This window comes from Simochromis diagramma, unplaced genomic scaffold, assembly GCF_900408965.1.
Source record: "Simochromis diagramma unplaced genomic scaffold, fSimDia1.1 OVJJ01000426.1, whole genome shotgun sequence".
In the NCBI taxonomy this organism is placed as follows: Eukaryota; Metazoa; Chordata; class Actinopteri; order Cichliformes; family Cichlidae; genus Simochromis; species Simochromis diagramma.
Window position 1 is genome coordinate 282,411 of NW_024387170.1, and position 9,308 is coordinate 291,718.

Consider the following 9,308-nt stretch of genomic DNA (forward strand, 5'->3'; position numbering starts at 1 on the left):
GTGACCGTCGAAACGCTTCTCCCGCTCGTTCTTTGCTCGATGATCCACCGCTCGAGTCTTTACTCCAACTCGGCCACACTTCACCCTTTAGCGTTCTCATGGTGTTCTCTACTACGTCCTCATTACAACACACAGGGCGCACTGCGCTATAGGGCGCGCCGTACTTTTTGAAGAAAATCTAAGACTTTTACGTGCGCCTTATGGTCGTGAAAATACGGTATATGTGGACAGTATTGTAGCAAACATGCCTGTCAGTTCCTCATATATGCAAACACTGAAGGAACAACTGAAAAGCGACAGTGTGTTTGCTCGCGTCATGGACATGTGCACCAAAGGCTGGCCGGAACATGCAAAACAAGAGCCTTTACTGCGAAATTACTGGCCTGACCGAGCCACGCTCACTGTTGAAGACGGCCTTTTGCTAAAAGACACACGGCTTGTCATTCCTTCAGCAATGAGAAACGAGGTGCTGGAAAAACTACACGAAGGACACTGAGGTGTTGTAAAATGTAAAGCTCGTGCACGCCAAACAGTGTGGTGGCCCGGGCTGAGTCAACAAATCTCTGAGATGGTGCTCAAGTGCAAAACGTGTATTCACACAATAACAGTGAGCCACGCATGCCAACAGAATACCCTGCCCGCCCATGGCAGAGAGTGGGCACAGATCTTTTCGAGCTGGGAGGGAAAACTTACCTTCTCGCTGTTGACCGCAAAGTAATGGAGAAGCAGAACGTGCTGTGCAGACTGTAAAAACTCTTCTGAAAAAAGCAGCTGATCCTTACCTAGCTCTTCTTGCCTATAGAGCTACACCACTGCAGTCCGGTTACAGCCCCGCAGAGCTTTTAATGGGCAGACGTCTGCAAACCACACTGCCGGTACTTCCATCGCAGCTGGAGCCTACACTGCCGGACGACGCACTGCTCGCTGAAAAGGAAAGGGAGAAGAAGATGATGGACATGGCAAACTTCAACAGGCGCCACCGCGCAAAACCTTTATGCAGCCTGTCCCCAGGAGAGCAAGTTTGGGTGACTGATGTCATTTTGTTATCCAAAATCACTCTACACCCCGATCATACACAGTGGAGTTACCACAAGGGACTGTGAGGCGTAATCGTGTGCATTTGATTCCTTTAAGTTCAACAGTGCATGAACCTGCTAATGTGCCTGTGTTGCAGAAGCCTCAAACACCCAGTGTGATCCCTGCTACACCTGTTAACACTGATGTTGTCAGAACCAAGTCAGGGAGGGTAACAGTTAAACCTAAAAAGTTAGATGTGTAAGAGGAAAAAAAAAGGTTGTTGTTATATAACTGTGTTATAATGGTTTTGTAGAGCACAGTAAAATAAATCTAAAAAGAGTTGTGAAAAAAAAGAAGAAGAAGAAGAGAGAAACAGAAAAAAAAGGAAACAAAAGGTTAAAAATGTAATGCAGATTGTTTGCCAGATGTTCTTGTGTGGCTTTGAAAAAGAGAAAAAAAAGAATCAAGAGGTAGGCTGGTAGAAAGTTCTGTCCTGAGAAAAGTAATATTCTGTTTTTGTTTAAAGGGGAGATGTGGTGTATTCATAACTGTCTCTGGTACATTTGTTGTATGGGCAGTATGTGTTCATTGTTTGATTGTGTAATTACGTGTTACGCACTGGCAATGCATGCCGGGAGATGGTAATACAGAGAGTAAAGAGATGGTCTTACCGCACACAGTGGTCCCGCGTACTTATTCAGATCAGAGTAAGAATCACACAATGTCCACCTTCTGTTGCTCATTTATATTAAGATTTAAACATCTAGTTGTTGTTGGTATGGAGAGTAACCTTCAGTAATAAATCACACAGCAATAGTACATTCATGTAGTTGTAAAAAGCATGATAATATATTAAGTAATCCAAAGTATCCAGAATACGTTACTCTCATTGAGTAATGTAACAGAATATGTTACAAAATACATTTTGGGGCATGTAATCTGTAATCTGTAGTAGAATACATTTTAAAAGTAACCTTCCCAACACTGTCTGTTCAATACTTTGAGAAAGGTTCATGGGTCTGCTGCTAAAGTGCTTTTCTTTTATGAGCATCTTCTGCCCTCTGCAGGAGAAAGTGTGTGCTACAATAAATTCACATTTATATGTTTGCAGCACCATACCAGGCAGAGATGAGAATGCTGTAACTCCTCATGCATAACTCTCAGCTCACCCTAAGATTCAAATTGTTCCTTTTAAAAAAGTTAGTGAAGACACATCTCTGCTAATCATAATTCTTTTGTAGATTTTACATGATGACTGTCACACTTTAAAATAGAAAGGCCATTATTAGGTTAGTTTTGAGTGCACCTTTGAAAAGGTTTTGCTGTTCGGAGAGACAGCAGAAACGTTTACAGTGGCAAAACTGACCTAAACATAACATCTTAAATTTGACAGCATGTAAGGAAAAAGCTTTACCTGGAAGTGAACTGGGGAGAATGATGGCAATGTTGTAAGAGGCAAAAAAAGCAGAAGGTCATAATGGAGAAACTTTAAGAATACCAAAGGAGCCCTCCAACATCCCTGGGACAGTGGGCCAAGAAATTAGACTTTATGTAATGAGATCTGCATACCTGCTTATGATAGGAGTAATGTTTTAATGAAAGATAAGCTCATTTATTCATAGATAAGATAGTTAACCCTGGTTAAAGCCTACACCTTTCCTAGTAGTAGGTTGTTTTCTTTACATGCATTTAAAAATGTAATTCTAAGCATTTTGTGGTTTATGGTGATTTTGGAAAAGCTACCAACAAAAACTCAGTAGTAATATTTATTTTGAATAGTTGTGCTTTACATTCCCGAGATAGACAGGCCTTCTTTTGGTCAGAGGCACTTCTACTAGCAAACAGAGAAATTGGGGTATGTGAACAAGGAAAACAGGACAGTTGAAAGGAAATAGTAGAAAAGAAATCTCCTTTCATATGTTGTGAGAAGCACCGTTTAATTAGGAGCATGCACATAGATGAGCAAGTACTAAGTATTTAGCTTGACTCTGGAGAGGCACACGCAAGCAGTCTCACATTTTGGCTTCCCAGTGTCTGTTAGAATTGATTTTATGGTTTTTACATCACTGATAGGGTTCGCGGCACACTGATGTCAAATGACCAGATGCTTCGGTCTGCACCAAGAAGCCGAATAAAGCAGAGAGGACATCAGGCATTCTTGTACAGGTGCACCTAAACTTTGGAACAGTCTCCTCCTTCAAACTAGGACCTCACCAACAGTCTGCATCTTCAAACTAGGACCTCACCAACAGTCTGCATCTTCAAACTAGGACCTCACCAACAGTCTGCATCTTCAAACTAGGACCTCACCAACAGTCTCCTCCTTCAAACTAGGACCCCACCAACAGTCTCACCAACAGCCTGCATCTTCAAACTAGGACCTCACCAACAGTCTGCATCTTCAAACTAGGACCTCACCAACAGTCTGCCTCCTTCAAACTGGGACCTCACCAATAGTCTCACCAATAGCCTGCATCTTCAAACTGGGACCTCACCAACAGTCTGCATCTTCAAACTGGGACCGCCCCAAAAGCCTGCATCTTCAAACTAGGACCTCACCAAGAGCCTGCATCTTCAAACTAGGACCTCACCAACAGTCTCCTCCTTCAAACTAGGACCTCACCAACAGTCTCACCAACAGCCTGCATCTTCAAACTGGGACCTCACCAACAGTCTGCATCTTCAAACTGGGACCGCCCCAAAAGCCTGCATCTTCAAACTAGGACCTCACCAACAGTCTGCATCTTCAAACTAGGACCTCACCAACAGTCTGCATCTTCAAACTGGGACCTCACCAACAGTCTGCATCTTCAAACTGGGACCTCATCAACAGTCTGCATCTTCAAACTGGGACCTCACCAACAGTCTGCATCTTCAAACTGGGACCTCACCAACAGTCTGCATCTTCAAACTAGGACCGCCCCAAAAGCCTGCATCTTCAAACTAGGACCTCACCAACAGCCTGCATCTTCAAACTAGGACCTCACCAACAGTCTGCATCTTCAAACTAGGACCTCACCAACAGTCTGCATCTTCAAACTGGGACCTCACCAACAGTCTGCATCTTCAAACTAGGACCTCACCAACAGTCTGCATCTTCAAACTGGGACCTCACCAACAGTCTGCATCTTCAAACTGGGACCGCCCCAAAAGCCTGCATCTTCAAACTAGGACCTCACCAAGAGCCTGCATCTTCAAACTAGGACCTCACCAACAGTCTCCTCCTTCAAACTAGGACCTCACCTACAGTCTCACCAACAGCCTGCATCTTCAAACTGGGACCTCACCAACAGTCTGCATCTTCAAACTGGGACCGCCCCAAAAGCCTGCATCTTCAAACTAGGACCTCACCAAGAGCCTGCATCTTCAAACTAGGACCTCACCAACGTCTGCATCTTCAACTAGGACCTCACCAGCAGTCTGCATCTTCAAACTGGGACCTCACCAACAGTCTGCATCTTCAATCTGGGACCTCACCAACAGCCTGCATCTTCACACACTGGTACCTCCCCCAATCAGTCTGCATCTTCAAAACTGGGACCCGCCCCAAAGCCTGCATCTCCAAACTAGGACCTCTGCATTTACCCCCCACGTGCTATTCTCTTTGGACCGACTTGAATTATTGGAAACGCACCACGGCTATGAATGCTGAAATGTTTGTGTTTCCTTTGTGACGCCTTCGATGATTTTCACGTCTTGGCCAAAAGACCCAGAACATGTAAAGGTCAAAGTGTTCAAATATGTGAAACAAATCTGCTAAAGCCCACGTCTGTTGATATTGTTGCCATGTAAACTTATCAGACAGCTGTGGGCACTGTTTCATCTCAGGGATGGGGTGGCTGTAGCTCAGGTGGCAGAGCAGATCAGCCACCAACCAGAAGGTCGGTCCATCGGAGTGTGAATGTGTGTGAATGTTAGATACTTAAACTTAGAAGAAGTGCTTGTGTAAACGGGTGTGAATGAATTAGTTGTATAGAGCGCTTTGAGTGCTCAGACAGTAGAAAAGCGCTATATAAGAACCAGTTTATCCCAACAAATGCCTCGAACTAGTTTTTCTGAACATGTAACTTTTAACATTTAACCCTTTTAACTTCTTCCTAAGATTTGATCAAATGTCAAGAATACTACATTTAAAGTAAAGTACTGTATTAACTACTGTGTTACATGTTTCATATTTTCACATTCTTACACGTCTTCTTGATTTCTCTTAACTTTATCTCCAAACCTGAGCTTTCCCTCTGCTGTCAGCCGAAGACAGAAATCTTTACGTTCTTTACACTCCGGTACTGCATCCTGTCTTTTGGTCAGTGCCACTGTCTCCAAATATCATATGACAGCTGGTCTCACTGCCGTCATCCCTGACACTATATGAATCAGAAAACAGAGGAGCATAGAGTGACACAGCACGAGTCGAACAGAAAAATCTCTGCAGTTTACTTTGCTTGTCACGGTTTGAGAGCCTGCACACTGTTGTTACAGAAAAACTAAAATGTTGTGCACTGAACTGAGATATTAAACCAGGATTATAATAATGGTGTTGCTATGGCAATGACATTGTGATACAACATTTTTATATTGCATAAAAATGTATAGAGGTATCATCATGTACAACAGCATCGGAGCATACTAATTAACACAGAAGAACTAAAGAACTGTGAAAGGTGAAAAAACGAAGCATTTCTCTGATATTTCCACAAATCTCGCGTCCTTTTTAGTACAATTAACTCCTTTCAGGTTTTGTGGTTAAGAATGCAACAATTAAACATCTTTGCTTTTGTTGCTGTCCTTGGTAGATTTGAACCTGCGTCCCTCCCTCCTCTTATTAAAACTGTAAGACAAGACAGGGACTGATTTTAACCCTCAGGAAAAATGTGTAGTCTCCAGCTGGCTGTGTTTGCTTTGGTTGCTACCATATTGCTGCGGTCACAGGGTCAATGGCAGTGATGGCCTACAGATGCTGGCAGCTACCTCTCTGCTCTGAATCATACCTGTTATTAACCTGTCTCTCTTCCACAGCATGTCTTTATCCTTCTCTCACCCCAACCAATCACAGCAGATGGCCCCGCCCCTCCCTGAGCCTGGTTCTGCTGGAGGTTTCTTCCTGTTCAAAGGGAGTTTTTCCTTCCCACTGTCGCCAAAGTGCTTGTTCATAGGGGGCTGCTGCACTGAGGTACAGTTTTTACTCTGTTTCTGGTTTAGTAGCATGTACAAAGCTCTGACTTGAACCCCACTGAAAATGACTAAAGTCTTTTCTTTGAAAGTAAAATCTCAGCCCACACAAATATATCAACAGCAGTGATCACAAAACGGTGCATAACTGAAGACAGTAGTGAGATCTTTAACCAGGTCTTCCCATTAGCACCTGACCTGTCCAGAGGTTCAGTCAATGAGCTCGTCAATAGCTTCAATGCTAACATGTTAAATGTAATGGACACTATTGCTCCCATTAAGGTGAAGGTTATCTCTGGAAGGAAAAAGTCTCCATGAAGAAACTCCACACTGGTGAAAAATGAAAAAAGAGAGTGTAGGAAAGCTGAGCGCAGATGGAGAAAAACAAACCTCCAGGTTCATTATGACATCTATAAAGAGAAACTTCACAATTATAATTTACAACTGAGGAGTGCAAGAAGGTCCTACTTCTCTGACATCATCACTAAAAACAGCCATAATGCTCGGGTCTTATTTTCTACAGTTGACAGGCTAACAAACCCTCCTGTGTCAGTGGCAGCTGAACTTCATTTGACCATGGCCTGCAATGACTTTGCCAAATTCTTTACAGAAAAAATCCAAAAGATTAGACAAGCAATTGGTACATCAACAGCAGATCCAGATCCGGCTGTTCTTACCTGGAGAGTAAGAACAGCCGGCTGGTGTGGCAGGGTGTCCAGCAGCTGACAAACTACAAGTCCAAATCAGGTATGGCTGAAGGTGACCCAACGTTGGCGGAGGAGCTGAACATCTTCTTCACACGCTTTGAGGTCACTGCACCCTATGCCTCAGAGGAACAGCTACACCATACAGCCCACAGTAGCAGTACCATCATCACTCTGGAGGAGCATGAAGTGAGGCGCACCCTGCGGGCTGTTAACCCGAGGAAGGCAGCCGGCCCAGATGGTGTACCAGGACGTGTGCTGAGAGATTGCGCAGACCAGCTTGCCTATATTTTCACCAGGATTTTTAACCAATCCCTTGAACAGTCAAACGTCCCACCCTGCCTCAAGACCTCCACCATAATACCCTTGCCCAAGAAACCTCATATCTCTAGCCTAAATGACTATAGACCAGTGGCACTAACCCCGGTGGTGATGAAGTGCTTTGAGAAACTTGTGCGTTACCACATCACAGCAGCCCTACCCAGCAGCCTTGACCCACACCAGTTTGCCTACAGAGCAAACCGATCGACAGAGGATGCCATAGCAACAGCACTCAATGTAGCATTAACACATCTGGAGAGGCAAGGAAGCTATGTGCGTATGCTCTTTGTGGATTATAGCTCGGCATTTAACACCATTCTTCCATACAAACTGGACGCCAAGCTAAAAGGCCTAGGGCTTCCTCACAGCACCTGTAAGTGGATCAATAGCTTCCTCACCGACCGCAGACAGAGAGTGAGAGTGGGATGTTACACATCTCCAGCCCTAAATCTAAGCACTGGGTCGCCACAGGGCTGCGTGCTTAGTCCACTGCTCTACTCGCTTTATACACACGACTGCACCCCCGCCCACCAGAGCAACACCATTGTAAAGTTCGCAGATGACACTACTGTGGTGGGGCTCATATCTGGGGGAGATGAGTCTGCCTACAGAGATGAGGTGGAGCGGCTGTCTTCATGGTGCAAGGATAACAACCTTCTCCTAAACACGAAAAAGACCAAAGAACTCATAATTGACTACAGAAGACACAAGACAGAAATCCAACCACTAATCATCAGCGACGACTATGTGGAGAGGGTGGCAGACTTCCGCTTCTTGGGAGTCGGCATAGAGGGAAACCTATCCTGGAGTGTGAATACCTCTGAGCTACTGAAAAAGACACAACAGAGACTGTACTTTCTGAGAGTGCTTAGGAAGAACAACATCACACAGAGACTGCTGGTGTCTTTCTACAGAGCCTCCATCGAAAGCATACTAACGTACTGCATAGGCACATGGTACGCTAGCTGCACAGTGGCTCAGAGGAAAGCACTCCAGGGAGTAATCAACGCTGCCCAAAGGACAATCGGCTGCCCTCTCCTCAAACTGAAAGACCTACACAGTTCCCGCTGCCTCAAAAGAGCCCATAACATCATAAAGGACACCTCACACCCTGGACACTCCATGTTCGAACTGCTGCCTTCAGGTAAACGGTATAGAACAACATACACAAGGACTAACAGACTCAAACACAGTTTCTACCCAATTGCAATATCTTGTCTCAATGCTACTAAAAGTAGATGACTTTCATTGCCCCTGTTGTCATTTGTGCCCTTGATGTTGGAATGCTTTCAGACATGTTTTGTTGGATGCGCTAACAAATTGACTGAGTGATTGATTGTTTGAGTGATATATTAACTAGGTCGTATGTTGAGTGTCTGTATGGGGCCTTAGGCCTGTATTGCTTGGGTGTATTTACTGTATGAGAATACTGTATTTATATGTATTCTATCTTTATATCCTATCTATTATAGTTTTTAACTATTTATCTTTCGTGATGTTGCATTGACCGGAGACATCTTTCAATTTCATTGTACTTGTGACAATGACAATAAAGAATATTCATTCATATTCATTCAGAATATGTACTGTGTCCACCGAAAAACTATTTAAACACCATCAAACAGTTTGACCCTATTAACAGCAAAGACCTGGAGGACATCTTAGGTCAACTGAACTCCTCCTCTTGCTGTTTAGATGTGCTGCCAACAAGTTTTTTCAAAAAGGTCTCAAAGACTTTAGAGTCAGACCTGTTACAGATCGTCAACTTTTCTTTAATGTCAGGTGTGTTTCCAGAACCACTAAAAACTGCTGTAATAAAACCTATACTGAAAAAGGACAATCTTGACAAGACACAAATGAACAACTACAGGCCGATCTCAAATCTCCCATTTTTAAGTAAGATCATTGAAAAAGCAGTTTCTCAACAGCTCAGTTACTTCTTAAAACAGAATAACTGCTACGATGCCTTCCAGTCAGGTTATAGACAGAACCACAGCACTGAAACCGCTCTGACCAAAGTGTTCAATGACATATGTCTTGTTGCGAGATCGATCAACTTTAGACCAGACAACAAACGACGGAGACTCCGGAAAAGTG